Source organism: Rhodnius prolixus, unplaced genomic scaffold, assembly GCF_049639745.1.
Source record: "Rhodnius prolixus isolate KJV_2025 unplaced genomic scaffold, Rpr scaffold_9, whole genome shotgun sequence".
Classification (NCBI taxonomy): Eukaryota; Metazoa; Arthropoda; class Insecta; order Hemiptera; family Reduviidae; genus Rhodnius; species Rhodnius prolixus.
This window is the reverse complement of record NW_027411604.1, coordinates 9,808,636-9,828,259: the sequence shown is the minus strand read 5'-3', so window position 1 is coordinate 9,828,259 and position 19,624 is coordinate 9,808,636. Positions and strand designations below refer to the sequence as shown.

The 19,624-nt window shown below is 29.9% G+C and overlaps 2 long non-coding RNA genes and 1 pseudogene across 6 annotated transcripts in view; 2 read left to right on the top strand and 1 right to left on the bottom strand.

The window, feature by feature from the left end:
* LOC141454513 (uncharacterized) overlaps positions 1 to 11,570 on the top strand; it is a 36,738-nt gene extending 25,168 nt beyond the window's left edge. For both annotated transcript variants that reach the window (XR_012458760.1, XR_012458761.1), the window contains 5 exons: positions 939 to 1,220; positions 1,755 to 1,896; positions 8,065 to 8,268; positions 10,032 to 10,114; positions 11,242 to 11,570. This is a non-coding gene — a long non-coding RNA (uncharacterized lncRNA). The remainder of the gene's footprint in view (positions 1 to 938; positions 1,221 to 1,754; positions 1,897 to 8,064; positions 8,269 to 10,031; positions 10,115 to 11,241) is intronic.
* On the top strand, positions 5,755 to 5,884 carry LOC141454843 (U1 spliceosomal RNA; annotated as a pseudogene).
* LOC141454512 (uncharacterized) lies at positions 10,124 to 18,840 on the bottom strand. Of its 4 annotated transcripts, none has more exons than XR_012458757.1 (8): positions 18,557 to 18,840; positions 17,179 to 17,344; positions 16,110 to 16,382; positions 15,350 to 15,453; positions 14,694 to 14,826; positions 13,355 to 13,558; positions 11,230 to 11,360; positions 10,124 to 11,040 (listed from the first exon to the last, which is right to left on the bottom strand). It is a non-coding gene; the product is annotated as an uncharacterized lncRNA (long non-coding RNA). The 4 variants fall into 4 exon arrangements; XR_012458758.1 differs by adding an exon at positions 17,464 to 17,504 and having other exon boundaries at positions 11,021 to 11,360; XR_012458756.1 differs by having other exon boundaries at positions 11,021 to 11,360.
* Between the last annotated feature and the right edge of the window lie 784 nt (positions 18,841 to 19,624).

The following is a 19,624-nucleotide window of genomic DNA, read 5'->3' as shown; positions in this document are numbered from 1 at the left end:
AGTAAATTTCTTGACCTGTTCCCAATTTTTCAAACAAATTTAGTACCTTTCATTAAATAATGGAAATTTTTAAATGCTCATTTCTTCATGATACTACTCTGATTCTATACCATTTTCCCAATACCACTCAAAATTAAAAATGGAATATTAGTGCTTTCAATTTTTGTCTTGCGATCGAGCAGATTTTTATTTGCAGTTTTTTCGGAAATATTTTTAGGTTTCTTGAACTCGAAAAAGTAGTTATTTGGTTTAGGCGCCGCTAAGGTACCTGCTAAATAAGGTTTTGGGCTAAGTGGTTGATAATTTGCACTTCTCTGACTAATTTGTTTTCTGTAAATGGTTGCAACAATTTCCTTTTGACTTGATCTATAATTGCGTATACAGATCTGATTTTTATTAAAACTGTCCGGTAGGAAAGTTGTATAAGGGTTGATTTTGGAATATTTTCAAAAGAAACTTCTCTTAAGTGCTATTTCAGTAAATTGTATGATAATAATAATAATACTTTATTATTTTTTTTTTCAAATGTACAAACAATAAATTAACTAAGAAGTAAAACTTAAGTAAAGAAAGAACAAAACTGAAAAAGGCGAACAAGTATTAAAAGCATGGCAAAATGCCGTCTGCCAGAGTTTACTTCGTTGATTACATATCAAATAACAAAATAATAGTATAATATCACTTGAAATAAAATCAAATAAACTAAAAATAGAAGAATAAGAAAAAGGAAAAATACTGAATAAATAAATAAAAAACCACTTGAGTTAAATTAAAATAATATCACTATACCTAAATATTACACACCAAGACAAATTACCATATATCGAAAATCCATTAAATAAAATTTATAGAACAAAACATAAAAACAAATCAAAATTAAATAAGAGAATAAAAAATACTAGGAGATGTCTGAAATCCATTCAAACCTAATTTTCCAGGCATAGCGGGCGTAAGAAATCAGGACGCGGCATGAGACCTTATCATTTAAATAATTCAAAATTTCCCCTCTACTAAGGAAACCCTTGCCAAAATACAGTAGCCTGAGTTCCAAAGAAGAGAACACTCGCCCAAAAAGTGGCAGTAAATTGTATGGTTACATATTAAATATATTTTTCTGTAATAATGGTTATATTAAGTGTTTAACCAAGTACAAAGGAATAACACATCAGTTTATTGGAAAGGATGGATCTACTTTCCACACCAATCTATGCCAGTTAAAGGTAAGAGAAGCAAAGCTCAAAATAATTGTAATTGTTACTAGGCAAAACCGCAACAATATGTGGTTCTGTTTATAAATCTGTTTGGTTTTTTGTTAGCATTTCATTGAAATTGTTTAGAAATATGATCACATTATTCTATTATTTGAGAATTTGTGTTTTACAAATTCCCACTTTTCCTTTCTTTTTTTTCCTGGTCACGCTTGATGGTCCATCTTCTGAGAATTCAACAACTGTAATGTTCACATCATAGGGAAAATAATAAGTTTTCAGGTTTAAAAAATGTAGTTAGATATTTTTCGTTAAATCTTTTAAATTTGAAATTAAATAAACAAAATTTTAACAAAATATAAATATCGTTCTGTAATTTAAGAAAAAAAATATATATATGAATAATTAAATTAATACATTTTCAAAAGTAAAATTTATTCGAATATAAAATGAAGAAATGTGATGCAATATTTTTTGTATTCTCCATTTTTTAAATTGTTTAAAAAAGATAAGTGAAACTTTTTCGTATACTATATTTATTTTCAGTAATCCCACTAAGAGGAGTGATTTGGAGAAGCTGCATGCCAGTTGTCAACTGCCTTTCACTTAAATAATGAGTGTCCGAAAATAATTGATGCTGACCATGGGCGCTCTACCTAAATTTTGAAGGTTGCAGAAGGCTTTAAAGGTACTTCCAAATATAATTAATTTATAGAATTAATGCTAAATTCTGTTTAGAACGCAGCTCATTCATTAGAATAGGTTTTTGTGGTAAAAATATTAAATTAAAATTTACGACATTAATACGGTTAATAGTCCAATCTGAAAAAAAAAGACGTTTATTTGAACTCTCTCTCTTACACTTAATTAGAAGAAGTGTTGCGATTGTCAAATTTTCTAAATTGAGTTTACACCTTACAATAGTTTTTATAAATTTATTCAATTTTCCCAACTATTATAAAGATAGAGGATTTCAAAAATCTAAAATAAAAATCAACGTTGAGTGATTTTCTAGTTCGATTTTTGAATGGTACTCAAATTCAATATTAAGTTATCTCCTACAATATATCGGCTTTTGCGTACACATATGTGTATTAAAATTTTTAAAAAAAATACAATAATTAATTATTACTTTGTCTCATTCCTAGATGTGTATTGTAATCTTGAAAAAACGTCACCTACAATCACCTAAACGTCACCCAAAATTCATGTTATAGGGTTTCATGAAAAAGAAAAAAAAAATTGTTAAGCGTATACCTTCTTTGTGTTATTGAAAAAATATCGAATATTGAAACCTGACGGCTGATAAATATCATTGCCTAGAAATATTTGTTGAAACTAGAACTATTAAAATGTTAGCCGCTAAATGAGGAATTCCCAGCTTCCTTCATGTAGTGATATCATAAATATTAGATTTCAATAAATAAGCATCCAACATCCTTGAAATGAAAATAATCTTAGTTTTTATTATTATTATAATTGCATTATCGCATCAATTTATTATTTAAAAAGCTCGCTTCCTTATTATGACTAATATTCAGTCGCCAATTGGTGTAACGTCCTGCCTTTTAATCATATTCGTAGAATCTGGAATACAGGCAAAATAACTGGTGATAGATCGCCAATTAGGAGGTATTAATTTCATTGTAACTGTATTGAAAATTATAATTATAATAAGTATCTCTTGAAGTAAACTTGATGAAATTGGACGATGAAGGAAACATCGGAAGCAGACAAAGAATAGTATATTATCTATCATTGCGAATCCAACTGTAAGATCCTTAATACAATATTGTATCACTCAGGAAATAAACTATAAATCTGGTGTGATTTATTTTCATTCCTCTTATTACATTACGTCAGATAAATTTTCTTCATTTATTCTAAATAAATTAGATGAAAGGAGGATATTATAGAAAGGATGACTACATCCACAGAAGATTCAGGGTGTACATTGTATATTCCAGAAGTAAAAAATGGTCTTATAGACCATTTGAAATCAAGTATAGAGTTTCCCAAATCCAGAAACTTGGTGAGCCATCCCTTCTAACATTGCGCTGTAGTTCCTTTGAAAAGGAATATCTATCTGGCCACTTCTTGTACACATGATTGAAGAAGGATTTACTTCACATGCCAGTAGTGACATGTTCTCTCAGAACGGTTAATTATTAACACAGGATCCAACATGTGTTGTAAGTATTGTTTACGTAGTTCACTCATTTCTCTTAAAAGGTCTTTTCTTCTATAGTAATTGTTTGTATTGTTTACAGTTATAAAGTGTTATAATTTATTTTATTAATAATTGCATATTGTTTAATTCAAGTGTTAGTGACTTTGAAATTTATGTAGGTTTTCATTATGTGTTTTTTCCTTCATCAGGGAACGATTTATAAAAAAAGAAAAGAGAAGTTAAGTATAACAGATCTTCAAGATTATGTGCTCGTGCATCACTTGTGTATTTATTATTGTTATTTTCAAAAGATAATTTGATGGAAAACTGGAAAGCCTCACAGTGAAAAGACTTGTTAAGTTTATAAAAGGTTGGTCAGCTCACTGTTACCCCTGATAGATGTACAAAGAGCTTTGATTTTGTTGTACAAAGAGTCATTTAGCAGAATGTAATAAACTGTTATTACTGGAATTTCACTTATACAACAAAAAGTAACTGTAATTTATTTTATGAATTTGAATGAGATCATTTTCCAATAAAATGTTTTTGAGTTGGCAAGTTTAAGCAACTTTTTAAGAGTTTTCATAAATGATAAATGAGTTATTAATACTTAATTTAGACAGATCCTAATAACTAAAACTCCTTTACAAGATTAAAAATCTGGTAGGGCATCCCATTCGTAAGAGTTTTCTTTTTGCTACATTTATTACTATTACATATATTCAACCATTCTTAAAATTTTGTTCAGTTACTAAACTTAAGTTAGCGTTTAAAATAATTAGGCATTAAAATTTTACAAACTAAGATAAAATAATCTAACACTTCTAACTTAATTGATAAATGATAACTTTCTCTTAAACATTTCAGTTGAAACAGAGAAAAATTAAGTCTAAAACTGAAAATCCTTTAAAAAATGAAATTGTTAAATATCCTTTTTTATAAAGACAAGAAAAAATAATAATGTTTCTTTTATAACAAAATCAAAACAAAAAACACATACTAGCGTCGGCATTAATATTAAATATCAAATACAGAAGCAGCAGCATTACAGTGTACGTAAGAGTCAATTTCTTCATTAACCAATGGGTTTTACTTGCTTCTTTTTCAAAATAGATCTACTTAATATGTACAGTCTAGCAACAGCCTTAATATTAACTATCAAAGACAATAAGTAGCATTCTTGTGAAATTATAAGTTCCACTTTTTCGAATGGTTTTTCTTTCTTTTTTCACAAAATAGATCGACACAACATGCACAAACTAGCGTTAGCCCTAATATCAAGTGTCAAATACAGAAGAAGCAGCCTTCTGATGAAATTATGAGGAAAGTTCCCCCTTTTCTGCAGGTTTTCACATCTGATTTTCAGAATAGATCGATTTAAATTGTACAGTCCAGCATTTGCCTTTCTTTTAATTCAAATACAGTATCAACAGCCTTAAAAATGAAATTTGGAGACAATATCTCCTTTTGTCCATTGATTTTTATCTCTGGTTTTTCAAAATAGATAGACCCAACATGTACAGACTATCATTGGTCTTAATATTAAAGATGAAATACAGCATCTACAGCACTGTAGTGAAATTTGAAGACAAGATCCAGTTTTCTTAAGGTTTTTGTTTCTTGTTACTTAAAATAGATCCGCCCAAAATGTACAATTTAGCATTGCCTTATAATTAACTATCAAGTAGGGGAACTGTAACTTTGCAGTAAAATTAGTAGACAATTTCTCCTTTTTCCTATAGTTTTCACTTTTTGTATTTCAAAATGGATTGACCTAGCGCACACATCTAGCCTTGGTCTTAACTATTAAGTCTAACAACTAACCAACTAGAATTATCAAATACAGAATCATGAGTATTCCTGTGAAATTTGGAGAAAAGTTTCACCTTTTCCAACTTTTTATTTTTTGTTTTCAAAAAAGATCGACCATTATCTACTATCTAGGGCGTTGATATTAACTATCAAAGCCAGAAAGTGCAGCTTTCGTGTATAATTCTAATGGTTTAGACTTCTTGTTTTTAAAATAGATCGACTTACAATGTACAATACAGCATTGACATTAATATTATTATCTATCAAACACAGAAACCGAAATATTGCAATGAAATCAGGAAAAAGTTCGATCGTTTCTAATGGTTTTTACTTCTCTTTTCTCTTTAGTAGTTCGACCTAATAGGTGGCCTAAAAATGGCTCTGTAGAACATTAGTGACACCTCGGACTCCTCTCCCCGCTTCAAGTGTGAGATCATTCTCTAGATATTGTTATATTTCTATGATTTTAATTCCACTTTTCCAATGTTGAATTTCCATTTATACTCTGTCCAAAATGACAATTGATAATTTGACGGCCTTTTGGATGAAAGTTTAATGTTACCTATACTTACCTGGCGTCGAGGTTACCATGATCAGTTTGGTGGTTCCTCCAGAACAAGGTCTATCCATTGCACTAAGGGTAGATTGACTTCTGTGAAAGTCCCAGATGTGGATATCTCTGGCGTACAATTCCAAATGTAAAGTTGATCCTCTACTATTTGAAAAACTACAACTACAACTAGTGACTGCCACTAATGGGTTCGTAAATAATAAAACTTGCTAAACTTATAACAAACCTGATTTATTAGCACAGTAACATTAATAACATTTACTAGCAACTATTACTATTCACTACATTTACTATTCCCTGCAGTCACAACAGTTTACTGTTTCACACTTACTACATAAATACACGATAAAAACTGCTCAATGACGGTCTACTAGACCGCACTGCACTGAATTCCACCAGACTCGACTACACTAACAAAACTGCTTACTCACTCACTAACTGACTAACTCTGCAAAACTGACTGACCGGGGCCGCTCACTTGGTTTTTATACAGTAGCGGAACGTTCTAGAGTTCGCCAGAAACTTACAGAACAATCTAGGCCTTTCTATCTGGCTTTGCTCTTTGCTCCTTCAGGAAGATGTGCAGAGAACTGATTCGCATGATTATAACGCTAGGCAATTCGAATCACACCAATCATGCGGCTGTTTTAATATTGCCAATTCGGCAGGTTGTCAGTTCTTGCAGCTTTTTAACCAGAATCGGAAATTGTATCGAGTCATATATAAGAAGTTGTAAAATCTAAATGAAACGCTGTTATTTTAAAACCTAAATTGAGGTCGGTTTGATTTGAACATCACCACTTTCCTTTTCCCAAATCACTTTGGATAGGAGCTAAGCTACTTGTACTTAAATTTTATTGATCAGTAGCCGTTGACTACAGGAATAAAAATATTCGATTGGTTCATTAGGACTTCAATTTTATTCAAAATTACAGTATTTGGATTAATATTACAGAATTATCAGAAATATAATATTTATACAAACACTTGTTCCACAATTTAATAAATAAATTGGTGGAATATTTTACTCACGTTATGTAGACTACATACTCAAACAAAACCTAGACCAAAAAGTTGCATAAATATTTCAGCTAATATAGTAGATGTGGGTTGTTGTCCTAATTCCAATCCGTCATTACATAGTTACTGCTAATTCGAGTATTTTTGTTTGACAGGTAGTTTTAGTTAGAGCTATTAGTAGGTCAATGTACTGTTGTGCATTCACATCGTTTAGTTCCTGTTTTATAACATTTGAAGTGTTCTTGCCTGGGATAGAAATGTAAGTATTAGAAATATGCAAACACAAAGCCATTTATCACAGCATGAATATTTCAGCATGTTCTATGTGTTTAAAAGTTTTCCTTTAAAGATTTTACTTATTTAAGCATTTTTGAAATGATTTGAATACCATATTTATCCATATTTTATTTAACAATCATTATTTCGGTGAGAATGCAACGATGTCCGTATTTCAAATTTGAATTCTCGCGCCCCGTCCCGCATAAAATACATTTTCAACTTTTCAATTCTAAAATATTACTCACACAAATAAAAAAACATTTAACGTATAGAACCTTTGTTATCAATTATTTTTATTCATAATTTTTACAAATGTTTGACAATTTTTAATATTTTGGATAACAGCACATAACCTCCCTTATCAGTCTGCTCCAGCTCAGTCAGAAAGGGTTGGGCGGCAAGGGAGCATTGGTAAAGATGAAATCCATACCTTAATCTGGTTATTCAACCTCTGAGATGGTTGAAAGACCGAAACCGATAAGGGTTATATATATACATCCTACTATTGACAAAAATACATATATTATTACGCATTGCGGGCGTAACAGGATGCTTATCAGGTTAGTAAATTCTTAAGCCTTTACGAGGCCCTATAAAATGTAAAGTTCAAGAAGTGTTAGTTCAATGTCGAAGTGAAGAAACGAAAACCACAAGACGAGGAAGATTAGCAGGATAAGCTTAATTCGCTTGTAGAACGAGTTAGACCTGTACATGAAATTGACTACTTATATTACATTAACCGTATAACTGAGCGGTTATTAAATCAACAGATATAGATTTAATAAAAAGGAACATTATTTAATGATAACCTATTACATTACTTACATACAATTGTTAATGTATTTTGGGAGAATCATTTCATGTTTTCGAAATTGTTGTACTTCGTATAATATAGCCAGGGTAAGAAAAAATAAGATTACAATGTGTGTATCATAAATTTTATGACTAGAAAAAGGTATGAAATATATCGAAACTTTGGTATTTATACATCATGGTGATTTCAGCAATTCAGATGAAAACTTAAATGGCTTCTTAGATAGGACTGATAAGAAGTTACTAGTTCTACATTTCGCTGGTAATGGTTTTTGACTATTTCGTAACAAGAATGAAGAGGGTAGTAGTGCCTACAAGGAGGAGTAGAAAGAGAAGTACTTGCTGGAGCTAGTGTCGTGTGAACAGGACCTTTCCTTTGGTATCGGCTTCATAAGGTAATTTGCTTATCCTTATCACTTTGCCCTTTAATTTTTCACTTTTACTTTAATATCCACCAAGCAATCGTTACAACTCATTTACTTTTTCTTACCCCTAATAATTACGAGGTGTTACGATCAAGTAGAATGTTATTCAGTTTTCAACGGAAGTATTTGTTTTCGATAAATGTTTTTACGAATCGTCAAGTTTCGTGTGTGATGAGAGCATGTATTGAAACATTTCTCTTGAAAAATGGATATAAACAAAAAATTCTAATGTAATAAATAAAAGACTGCTATAGCAGCTGGTATGGAGCAATCTGTACTTTCGACAGAAATCGTGGGGTACTACCTTTCCAATTGTCAACGAATCCAGTCTCCCTCATCAAAAATCTTTAGGAATATAGTACATGCTCTTCGGTTACACATAATCTAAAAACTGTTACAAAATCTGTTGATCTTGCTTCAACTGTTACTTTTGTTGAACTTGAAGTTAGTTACCTTCGCAGTTAACTGGTCAAAAACTTGGATTGTATTAGTATCTTCTTACTCAAATAGTTAATTGTCATAACTTTTACTACACAAACAATTTAACAATCACTGGGGTTTTTAAAAAGCATTTAGACTAACTTAAGACCACTGAGATACACTGAATTAAAAGAATTTCTTATTCTATTTTCATATTGTAGTGAGTTTAACACTCTTAATAATTATGTATTCTTCACAAACACTTTCAAATACCTCGTAATTTAAGACTGTTTTTTAATATTTTTAGCTGTTATTTGCAAATTTTATTTCTATAATTTTTTGTTAGTGTATCGACTGAACTATTTTCATTGATGTAATATGGAGCTTCTTAAATTTCATTGTTAATGTGTTCTGCTTCAATAGTCCGTTTGCAGTTCTTCTGGCCTTCATTAAGAGAGAAATGCTCTTTTTTAATTTCAAGAGAGTTTTTGGTCATTTACTCTAAAAATAATTTGCTGATATTTCTTTTTAATATTTTTGAGATTTAAAATAAAGTTTCTATTCAGTTAAGTGTATCAAGAACTTGCTAATATTTATAATTTCCAAGAAATTCGTTAGTGTAGCTCATTAGTGCATCGACTAAACTAAGTTATGAATGTTATTTTTGAAGCATAAGTGTTTAGATTGTGTGGCTTTTAATCGATCTTGTAGGTTACACTCGAGTAAATTCTTTTTATTTTTATTTCCTATTCGCATTGATCTTACCATTAATAATGACCTCAAAATCTTTTTTTCTCCATCTAGCGGAATTCTTTCTTTGCAAAATTATTGTTATGTGCATAGCATTATATTAGTTAAATTACAATCACATGTATTTAATTATATGAATAATAATTCATCAGTAGTTATTAAATGTGTTTCTTTAGCTTTAAAATAATTTTGAACAAAATTGAATTTGAAAAATAGTTTATATTGGTTGACAAACTTAAACTAATGATTTAAATTTATAGCAGTGGGTGTAACTTGATTAAAATAAGTTTAGTACAACGTTAAATTGCAACGTAGGGGTAATTCATGTTAAAATAATTCAATATTTTACAATTTTACGAATACGTTCTAAAAGATTGATCTGTTAAAAAGATTTAAACTAAAATTTCAGCATTCATATTTTATTTATTTCCTAAATTCCTGAAAGTTACAAATTTATCTTAAACAAATGGTTTCATTTTAATTTACAAAATCAGTAAATGGAATGCTTCTTAATTAAAGATTAAATCTATAAACTGTTTATTTCATTGAATAATGATTTTCAGATTGGAAACAGGCAATAACTGCAAAACTGTCCAACAACTGAAGTGGAAATGGAAAAGAGGTTGAAGAAACATCGATCAAATGAGTATGTACAAACTTTTGTATTAATCAATTACTGATAAATGTATTATTTAGGTATATGTAATTTGCATGATTGTATCGCAATCTTATTTATTAAATGATTTTCTTTTTTACTATAAAATAGTAAATAATAAAATAGCAAGCGGGGAGAATTCACCCATTTTGAGTTCAGGCGAAAATAAAAAGTATTATTTAGTAGGAGAATAAATAAAAATCTTTAATTTGACAAAAAAAAATCTTATTTATTTGCATTTCTATTTTGTTTATACATAGATTTTTTATTTTAGAATATATTATGCAAAAGAAATATACATATTAATCAATAAAATACAAAATAATTGCTTAAAAACGTCTAAACCTAACAGAAAAATTTCAAATAATGAATTTAGGTAAAAAACAAAAAAGTTAGTTCCAAAAAATTCCGTCAGAGAGCGCCACTTATCAGACAGGTGAGAGAATAGTTCCAGAAGTGGCCACCAGGTGCAGTGGTGTAACCATTCCTATATATACGGCAGCAGCACAAATTCACGTCAGTACGACTTGAGTGATGCAGGGGGGTAGATCGCTCGTCGATCCAACACATATCTCTTTCATCTAGTCTAGTCTAACATTCATCACCTCTCTCTCAAAGAATCATGGTGGGGAGATGTTGTCGCTTCGACGGTTCTCCCCACCCTACCCCGCCCTTTCAACGAACTTAGTTATATAGCCTCCCACAGCAAGATGGCGGCAGTAATCTCACCTGATCGGTAGCCTCCTAGATCGCTCAGCTGGTCTGTTGCTCTTGCACACTCTCACGACACTGTCTGTCGGCCATTGTGTTTAACCTTCCCTCTAGGTTTCCTTTTTTATTTCTACCACTCCCTAGACTCTGTAACCTTCCTTTTAGGTTATCTTTTTTATGTTTACCTATTTTTTCATCATTTTGAACTGTATTAATAAAATATTATTAATTTTTTCGTTTTATTTTTAATTTTTTTTATATTATTTACCAGAATAAATACAAAAATTAATAAAATAATTTTTTAAGACTTTTTTATTCAGAAACAAACATTTTTTTTTAAACATGCAATTTTTAATTGTGTTAAAATCATGCATATTACGTATAATAATTAATACTTTTTTTTATAGATTCCTAACGAATGTTTGTTTATGTATTCACATTGGATTGATGTTTTCGTCCTTTTTCACTTGGGCTTCCATTGATGGATAATTTGCAGGCAGTACTCTTGGTATCACCAGTATTAATTCTGAAAATCAACATTATTTATTGTAATTCAATTATTTAAAATGTTAAATGTTGTAAGGTTTTACCTAAAGAATAATTATTTATTGTGATTAAAATCATTTTAATGTTGTAAGGAGTTTCACCTAGCATTATAAGAAGCCCGAGAAAAACATCCATAACAATTTATGTATATTATTAAAAATTAAATAAAGAATGTTATTAAACTAAAGAATTGATCATTTTTTAAAAACCCAAATGTTTTCATTCAATGATAATGAAATATATTTCCAAAAAACACATTCCATATGAATAAAATTAATTTCATTGGAAAAATATAATAACACAATCTACTAACATTATTAAGAAATTATTTTTATGAAAATGAATTTAAAAATTACAAGCTCGACTAAAAATAGTTCTATGTGATGGGAAAATGATGCAAAATTCACATGCATGTTTGATGTCGAAGTTGTAAATTAAAACTTTACACACAATCAACAAAAATTAAAACTTTTTCAGTTAAAAAAATAAATAAATAAAAAATAAAACAAAAAGCAATTTATATGAAAAAAGTTTTAGTTTTTGTCGAAATATTTTACTTTTTAAAACATAACCAACTTCAGTGCCCGTTTTTTAGGTATTGTTCAGAACTTGCCATTAGTTTCATTTTCTTTTAAAGAATTACTTTAAATATTAGTTGTTCATTCTTTATATTTAAGAGGAAATAATTCTACTTACATCGAGTTAATCGCCAACAAAGTTGAATGTGAGGATAAGGTGGTCTTTTATTGGTCTAGAGAGTCACCAACTTGGTTAAATGTAAGTGTAAAGTGATCGTACAAAGGTCTAGAGAGTCACTAACATAGTTAAATATGAGTGTAAGGTTGGGTCCTTTTAGATGTCTAGAGAGTTACCAACATGGTTAAATGTGAGTGTAAGGTGATCCTACTGAGGTCTAGAGTCTAGAGAGTCATCAAAAATAATAAATAAATGAATTAATCACGATTAAGGCTGATTAATTTAAAGAATTAAAAAAAATCCAACTAATTACTAAATTATTCGTTGCTCTTGTTTGACTAATCTAAATTAATCGTCAATCATGCAGCAACTAATCTGATTGAATCTTAATCACGATAAAACACTTTACTAAAACTAACCTTTAGACGATTATCTGTTTGTGATTAATTTAGTCTTACCAAACTCTAAACGTTTCTACAATACTGACAAAAAATTATAGAAATAAAATTTGCAAATAACAGCTAAAAATATTAAAAAACAGTCTTAAATAACGAGGTATTTGAAAGTGTTTGTGAAGAATACATAATTATTAAGAGTGTTAAACTCACTACAATATGAAAATAGAATAAGAAATTCTTTTAATTCAGTGTATCTCAGTGGTCTTAAGTTAGTCTAAATGCTTTTTAAAAACCCCAGTGATTGTTAAATTGTTTGTGTAGTAAAAGTTATGACAATTAACTATTTGAGTAAGAAGATACTAATACAATCCAAGTTTTTGACCAGTTAACTGCGAAGGTAACTAACTTCAAGTTCAACAAAAGTAACAGTTGAAGCAAGATCAACAGATTTTGTAACAGTTTTTAGATTATGTGTAACCGAAGAGCATGTACTATATTCCTAAAGATTTTTGATGAGGGAGACTGGATTCGTTGACAATTGGAAAGGTAGTACCCCACGATTTCTGTCGAAAGTACAGATTGCTCCATACCAGCTGCTATAGCAGTCTTTTATTTATTACATTAGAATTTTTTGTTTATATCCATTTTTCAAGAGAAATGTTTCAATACATGCTCTCATCACACACGAAACTTGACGATTCGTAAAAACATTTATCGAAAACAAATACTTCCGTTGAAAACTGAATAACATTCTACTTGATCGTAACACCTCGTAATTATTAGGGGTAAGAAAAAGTAAATGAGTTGTAACGATTGCTTGGTGGATATTAAAGTAAAAGTGAAAAATTAAAGGGCAAAGTGATAAGGATAAGCAAATTACCTTATGAAGCCGATACCAAAGGAAAGGTCCTGTTCACACGACACTAGCTCCAGCAAGTACTTCTCTTTCTACTCCTCCTTGTAGGCACTACTACCCTCTTCATTCTTGTTACGAAATAGTCAAAAACCATTACCAGCGAAATGTAGAACTAGTAACTTCTTATCAGTCCTATCTAAGAAGCCATTTAAGTTTTCATCTGAATTGCTGAAATCACCATGATGTATAAATACCAAAGTTTCGATATATTTCATACCTTTTTCTAGTCATAAAATTTATGATACACACATTGTAATCTTATTTTTTCTTACCCTGGCTATATTATACGAAGTACAACAATTTCGAAAACATGAAATGATTCTCCCAAAATACATTAACAATTGTATGTAAGTAATGTAATAGGTTATCATTAAATAATGTTCCTTTTTATTAAATCTATATCTGTTGATTTAATAACCGCTCAGTTATACGGTTAATGTAATATAAGTAGTCAATTTCATGTACAGGTCTAACTCGTTCTACAAGCGAATTAAGCTTATCCTGCTAATCTTCCTCGTCTTGTGGTTTTCGTTTCTTCACTTCGACATTGAACTAACACTTCTTGAACTTTACATTTTATAGGGCCTCGTAAAGGCTTAAGAATTTACTAACCTGATAAGCATCCTGTTACGCCCGCAATGCGTAATAATATATGTATTTTTGTCAATAGTAGGATGTATATATATAACCCTTATCGGTTTCGGTCTTTCAACCATCTCAGAGGTTGAATAACCAGATTAAGGTATGGATTTCATCTTTACCAATGCTCCCTTGCCGCCCAACCCTTTCTGACTGAGCTGGAGCAGACTGATAAGGGAGGTTATGTGCTGTTATCCAAAATATTAAAAATTGTCAAACATTTGTAAAAATTATGAATAAAAATAATTGATAACAAAGGTTCTATACGTTAAATGTTTTTTTATTTGTGTGAGTAATATTTTAGAATTGAAAAGTTGAAAATGTATTTTATGCGGGACGGGGCGCGAGAATTCAAATTTGAAATACGGACATCGTTGCATTCTCACCTTGCTCCAGCAAGTACTTCTCTTTCTACTCCTTCTTGTAGGCACTACTACCCTCTTCATTCTCAAATTAATTAAAAATAAAAGTATACATGTATGCTAGGTAGTTTTTCATTGTTTTCCCGCTTAGCATATAATTTAATTTCATTTCATTTGTTTGTACAATTTATGTCTGAAGGTTACAGTACTTAACTGGCACTCCAATTTATGTATGTATTTTGTATGTGAAATAAATTTTTATCTTATCTTGTCTGAAAGTATACACAAAAAATGTTGCTTACCTGCAAAAAGTCCTTAACGCAGTAATGATGCAAAAGCAAATTTTTTATTTTCCTAGGAAGTTATCGCTTTATGCAAATAGATAATATAATCAGTTTTCCCAGGTATGTAAAGTTCTCACTGCCTTAGTTACAACTATCAATCATAAATAAAAAAAACATCAAATTATGAGTTAAACAGTGAATTTTAAACAAATAAAACAAATTATTACTGTTGCTACGTGTTAAAAATAATATTTGGACTAGACCGAATAACCGTTTTACCCCACACTGTCTTATTGGACAGTTGTTTGGTTAGGAGGTTATTTTATGTTTATTTTTACAGTGTGAAAGTACATTTTTATGCTACCTAGCGGTGATCACAGGAACTAGTTTTATGTAATTACTACTCTCTAGTTTAAGCTATTGCCGCTAGATAGCATTGGCATAATCTTATATCTATTTTTATTCAATTCCTGTTAAAGTATGGTCAGAATGTACAGAATTTCTAATAAGGTTGCCCAATTTCTTTAATTTAAACTGAATAATATTCTACTTGATCGTAACACCTTGTACTTATTAGGGGTAAAAAAAAGTAAATGAATTGTAACGATTGCTTGGTGGATATTAAAGTAAAAGTGAAAAATTAAAGGGCAAAGTGATAAAGATAAAGAAAATACCTTATGAAGCCGTTGAAAAGGGAAGGTCTTGTTCTCATAACACTTGCTCCAGCGAGTAATTCTCATTCTACTCCTGCTCGTTGGCACTTCCACCCTATTCATTCCTGTTACAATATATATACAAAAACTATTAGCAGCGAAATAAAGAACTAGTAACTTCATATCAGACCTATCTACGAACCCATCCAACAATTTATCAGGGGTTACGTCCGTAGTACATAATATTTGTAATTTTGCCCGTAGTACGTATATTTATTACATCCGTAATCGAATTTGGTCTTTCAACCATCTCAGAGGTAGAATAACCAGATTCAGGATTAGGATTTCGACTTCCCTCCGCTCGCCACTTACTGACTGAGCAGGATGTGTAAGGGAGGTTACATTGAGTTATCCAAAATATAATTGAATTGTCAAACATTTGTAAAAATTATGAATTAAAATAATTGAAATCTTGTACATGTTAAAATGAAATGTTTTTTGTTTTAAATCTGTGCGAGTAATATTTTAAAACTGACAAGTTGGAAATATATTTTATACGTGAGAGGCGCGAGAATTTAAGTTGAAAACACGGACATTGCTGCATTTTCACTGCGAAATAACTATTGTTAAGCAAAATTTGAATAAATATGCGATTCTAACAATTTAAAATATGCGTAAATTAGTAATATCTTTAAAGGAAAACTTTTAATCAGCATAGAACATGCAATATGATAGCATAGCTTTTAATATGGCTTTCTGTATGCACATTTCTAATACTTACATTTGTATCCGTAGCAGAAACACTTCAGTTTTTATAAAACAGAAACTTTATGAAATTGGTATTAATTTACAATTGTAAAATTAATGGTAACATAAGTAATTCTGGCCTAGTTTGACTGGAATATTCTTTATTATTTTGCTACCTTTCTCATTCTATTGTTCAAAACTAGTAGAGAATTTCTTATTTATCCCTCCATTTTTCAGACGTAACTTCAAATTTTGGGCTACCCTGTGTATACATCCATCTCTGGCCATAGTTATTAATTCACTGGATCTGAAATTTTAATCTTATTAACTATTAAATATAGGAGCAGCATCATTCCTGTAGTATTGCCTTATAATTAACTATCTTATACAGAAACCACATCACAGTGAAATTGGCATAATAGATCAATTTTTCCAATTGTTTTTACTTTCTTTTTTTCAAAAATGATAAGACTTTACCATTACAGTCTAGCATTGGTCTTAATACTAACTATCAAATGAGCAAAATTAGACGACAATTTTAACTTATTCTATAGCTTTTTACCTCTTACTTTTAAAAAAAGATCGTATCTACATGTAGATTTTACCATTGGTCTCAACAGTGTCTATCAAATACAAAACAAGAGTGTTCAGGTAAAGTAGAAGACGATTTCAACTTTTTCCAATGGTTTTTACTTCTTGATTTTCAATATAGATCAACCCAACATATAAAATCTAGGATTGCCTTTAATATTAACTATCAAATACAGAACAGCAGCATTACAGTGAAAATTTCATTATGAAATTAAGAGACCATTTCCACTTTTTCCAATGGTTTTTTAACCTTTTCTAAAGATATTCTATTATTCTTTTATGCAAGAGTAGCTATTTCTAACCTTTTTTCAGGTTTTCCTTTTTATTCTTTTTTTTTTTTAATTAAACGCTTTTTAACAATAAATCTGTACAACCTTGTTAATAAAACATCGTTAAGAGAGATTTTTATTTTTGGAAATTATTTCTTTCATCCTGTTATCTGTTCGCTATTGAAGTGTTTTAACATTTTATTAATAACAAAGAACATGCAATTTGAAGTAAAAATACTTTACATTGTGAAATTAACGTGCATATTACGTATAGTAACTACATAATACTTGTTTTATTAATTGATTCTTCACAAACATTTCCTAGGATAGATGATTTACGTCTATTTCACTTGGGGTTCTATTGATGAACAGTTTTGCAGGCAGTACTCCAGTATCAGAGGTATTTAATCTGAAAATCAACATTATGTACAGTCAACAATATATTTATGTACTTAAAATAATTAGTTTCTACTGAGTTCCACAGTTTCTAGTTTAGTTTATTATCAAAATAGATTGGATGCGAATTACCTCATAAATAAAGTCGTACTTGCTGGAAGTACAGAAGGATCCTAAAAAATAATGAAATGGGTTATAATAGCGAAGACCCCTCTGCCTATTTGAGATACTTGACTTAATTGTTGAAAAAAGTTCTGTTTTAAAGAAGTAAAAAGACAAATACCTATCAAATTATATAATTACATATTTTTAATGTGCCATCTGTACAATACTAATGTTTATGACTCAATAATTCACTTCAGCAAACCAATTTGATCACTAAAAAGCCCTAAGACGATAGAGAATCATTAAAAGTGTAGGCACATCCACTTTTTTTAAAAAAAACATGTAAGTTCATGTACCTTCTGGATAGTTCTGGATTTAGGCAAATAACTGCACTTACTAGGTATCTAATCTATTACTGAATACTTTATTATTTATCTTTATATAATACGACATAATATCTTAACTGAGAAACAACATGCTGTAAGCTTAAATCATGTAATACTGTTGCTGTAGGAGTTAAAATGTGTTACACAGGATAAAATGTCATCAACCCAGCCATTTGTTTTTAAATTGAACTAGTTCAGAATTACCATTAGAATGTCGAAAGAACACTGAGAACAAAAATAAAAATAATATAAACTATTATTTTTACAATTGTTTTCATTTTAATTTACTAATATTTAAAAAAAAAAATCCACTTTCAATAAGTTAGAATTTAAAACTACTGGTGTGAACCTTGCAAAATCCAGGGTCCATAATTATTGGACGTAATTAAACTTTACATTATTAATTTACTGGAGATTACTCTCCTTTTTAAATGAAAAAAAATGTGAATATTTACGAGGAAGTTCATAATTCCCAAAAAATGAATCGTAATTACCAATTTCTTTTACAGTAATAAAGACGACCAAAAATTATTAACAGGTGACGAACTAAATCTACCTACTTATGACCGTTGAAACAAAATAATGAAGACTAAAATCAACTTTTTAAAATTAAATGTGTACACTTAAAATATATCTACTATAAACTGACTTGGAAACATGTCAATTTCATACACACCTCTAATCACATCAATTCGTAATTAAAAATAAAAGTATACACAAAAAATGTTGCTTACCTGCAAAAAGTCCTTAACGCAGTAATGATGCAAAAGCAAGTATTTTATTTTCCTAGGAAGTTATCGCTTTATGCAAATAGATAATATAATCAGTTTTCCCAGGTATGTAAAGTTCTCACTGCCTTAGTTACAGCAGTTAAAACTATCAATCATAAATAAAAAAACATCAAATTATGAGTTAAACAGTCAATTTTAAACAAATAAAGCAAATTATTACGGTTGCTACGTGTTAAAATGAATATTTGGGCTAGACCGAATAACCTTTTTCCCCACAATTGTTTGGTTAGGAGGTTATTTTATGTTTATTTTTACAGTGGGAAAGTACATGTTCATGCTACCTAGCGGTAATCACTGGAACTAGTTTTATGTATTACGACTTTCTAGTTTAAGCTATTGCCGCTAGATAGCATTGGCATGATCTTATATGTCTGTTTTTATTCAATTCCTAATGTTAAAGTATGATCAGAATGTATAGAATTTCTAATAAGGTTGCCCAATTTCTTTAATTTAAATATAAGGACTTCAATTTGATTTATTCCTTGATTTAAATTAGAGCAGATACCAAAATAATATGTAGGTATGAAAAATAAATTGAATTGTTACGGGTGCTTGGTGGATATTAAAGTAAATATGAGAAAAGGGACAAGTGACAAATAAAAAGAAAATACCTTATGAAGCCGATGAAAAGGGAAGGTCTTGTTCACATAACACTTGCTCCAGCGAGTAATTCTCATTCTACTCCTGCTCGTTGGCTATTCATTGCTGTTATAATATAGCAAAAACTATTAGCAGCGAAATACAGAACTAGTAACTTGATATCTGACCTATCTACGTACCCATCCAATACTTCAACTTAAGTGCCGAAATCACTTTCATGTATCAATACCAAAGTTTCGATATATTTAACAAATTAACTGGAAGACTGCTGTATCAGTATTTGATGGTTAATATTAAGGCCAATGCTAGGTGGTAAATATAAGGCCGGTCTATTATAAAAAAATAGAAGTATAAACCATTGAAAAAAGTAGATCTTTTCACCCAGCTTTACAGGAATGATGCTGTACCTGT